The 2,575-nt window shown below is 37.2% G+C and overlaps 1 non-coding gene across 1 annotated transcript; it reads right to left on the bottom strand.

The window, feature by feature from the left end:
- Nucleotides 1-82, bottom strand: Trnas-uga (transfer RNA serine (anticodon UGA)). Its single transcript has one exon. It is a non-coding gene; the product is annotated as a tRNA-Ser (tRNA).
- Between the last annotated feature and the right edge of the window lie 2,493 nt (nucleotides 83-2,575).

Here is a 2,575-nt window from a genome sequence, read left to right as displayed (position 1 = left end):
CGCTGCGAGTAGGGCTCGAACCTACGCGGGAAGATCCCATTGAATTTCAAGTCCAACGCCTTAACCACTCGGCCATCGTAGCTCATATTAATGAAGCTTTAATGACAGGGCATCTGAAAGTTTCCAACGCATTGTGAAAATTAGCAAATTTGTGACCTTGGCGTTCATTGATGTTAAATTAAAAACTGAATTGAATACACTTCTTATATTACGTTAAAAACGTAAAATATTTCGCTACGACCAAGGTTTGAACATACGCGGGAAGATCGCATTGGATTTCAAGTCCACCAATCGGCCATCGAAGCCTAACTACTATTTTTACACGCGATATCAGACCCGTTTATCACATATCCTGTCAAATCATAAGTCCTGATAAAAGCCAGCTCTAGTGGTTCAAATTTATTTAGATTTACCTTATGTTTTGAAGTTTGTAAACTGCGGGTATAGAATTCTCATCTAGTCGATACCAGGTCTCTAGCAGGGATGGATCAGGTAACTGACTTTCTTCATCCTGTAATGCTTTGATTAACAGCTGCTCTTTTTTACCATCCTCTTTCTTGTGTGTTGCAGGCGCTTTCTCTTGAGTCACCTGACCGGTTGCTTCCCCTTTCGGCTGGATGTCGCCATTTGTAATATCAGTTTTGGCGCCATCTTTTGGATGTTCTTGAGACAATCGATGTTCTTATAGAGCCGAGGGATTCTCTAACATAGCTATTTGTTCATGTATTTTTGCTTTATCTGCGTTCGTGTACGAGGTAACAGCATTATGAATGTATTCAAATTCTTCTATCTGCAAACTTGATGGAAGTATAGGATCCCCATATCGATCGGTCAGAATTACCTGAAAACAGAAACAAAATCATTGCAGAAAATATATTAATAAGCAAGTGTCATTCATTGTTTCATATGAAAACTTTTTCAAATAAAGCATTGTACTTAAGAGTATTGTTTTTAATTTCTTCTTGTTTTAATCAGATAGAATCTACATTGGAATGAAAAACTTCATCTGTTTAATTATTTACCACACTGTTAACGGTCTGCAGGTGATCCTCTGTACATCTTTGTATATTTGACAAACACATGTCAGGAATACTGTGGTCATCCGCAAGAGCGTCTCCGATACCCCGATGTGGATCAATCGTCTGGAGCTATTTGCCATGAAGAAGACAAAGGGTCCTAAGTTCCGGAAAGACTTTCTATGCTAGAATCGTGCGTTCAGCTTCAGAATCTGAAAGTAAACATTGTATGTTTAATTCATACCAATTTGAAAATCACATGCGACATTTTCTCTGTGTTTGCTTTATTATGACATAATAATACACTCCAAAGCCATGAAATTTAAGGTTGGTTAAAACAGTTTAAGACAAAAAATGGTGTTTCAAAAATACCTAATTGCTTTAAATGAGCAAGTTTATTTCTAGGAACATAACGCTTTCAATTTTAAAAAGATTGTTTAAAGAGGACCAAGAACTTATTTACCTGAAAAACCCCGGGAAAACAGATATAACCCCTATTGATTTGTTTTTTTGTTGGGCAACTAACATGCACTTCCCCGTAAGTATCCTTTTAATTTTGTCACCAAAAGAGAGTCTCGTCTGTTCTCCGCGTTCATTGGACGCTGTACGTGGGGAGTTTGGACAGGACTAACATCCATATGTCTAAAACTTTGTTCTGCATATTTAGTCTTCAATCTAGTCAAATCAAAAACTCCATCGTTATTTTCATGTTTTTCCAGTTCTTCACGATCAGTGTCATTGTGAATAGAATCCAAGGAAGCTTCCCTATCCGAATGAACACCGTTGACGTCGCCATTTTGGGTTTAAAATCCCCGGAAACTGACCCCTCGCGTTCTGTAGGTTTTGTTTCCCGTCTGGAAACGCTTTCCTCTTAATTTGTATTTCCGGAAAGACTTTGTCTTCTTTAGTTGATGATGCAACTTCCGGTTCTGCCTTAGCACCTGTCTCTGTGTACTTGCTAAATATGTCCCTGTTCTTTTTCTACAATATGAAAAACAATGAAAGCATTACAGAAGATGTATTTTCTTCTTCCCAAGGTCGTCTGACATCGCCTCCTCCATTTTCTTCAAGCGTTTCTCAAACCGGTGCATCAACTGCTGCTGAAAATGTGTCAAACATAATAAACTTAACAAAAGCCACGGTTTGTCTAAATTGTATAACCTTTTGCCCTGGATAAAGTTTATAAACCGAATCTTGAGACCAGTCTAAGGAAGCTACCCTGTATTGGTCAACTTCAAACCTGCGCTCAGAATAAACCAATCATATGTAGGAGATTTGAGACTGGTCTTCCAACTCAGTTTCATAACCCAGTATTCAGGTTTATTTGATTATTCTATACCATGATATTATTACAGACTTACTTTCTATTTTCTTTGTACTGGCAGGAACCGGGACAATTCTATGAGAAGTGTTCATATATGAAATATTAATCAAAAGTGAATAAGGTATATATAGGATATTAATCTTGCGTGTTTTATGCTCTTTTTTGTTTCTTTTGTTCTTCTTTTGTAAGGACTTCTAAATTGTTTTTTGTACTTTTAGCATGTGTAAATGTTGAG

This window comes from Mercenaria mercenaria, unplaced genomic scaffold (genome assembly GCF_021730395.1).
Source record: "Mercenaria mercenaria strain notata unplaced genomic scaffold, MADL_Memer_1 contig_1620, whole genome shotgun sequence".
Taxonomy (NCBI): Eukaryota; Metazoa; Mollusca; class Bivalvia; order Venerida; family Veneridae; genus Mercenaria; species Mercenaria mercenaria.
Note: the sequence above shows the minus strand (reverse complement) of the source record. Positions and strands in the feature narration are given on the sequence as shown.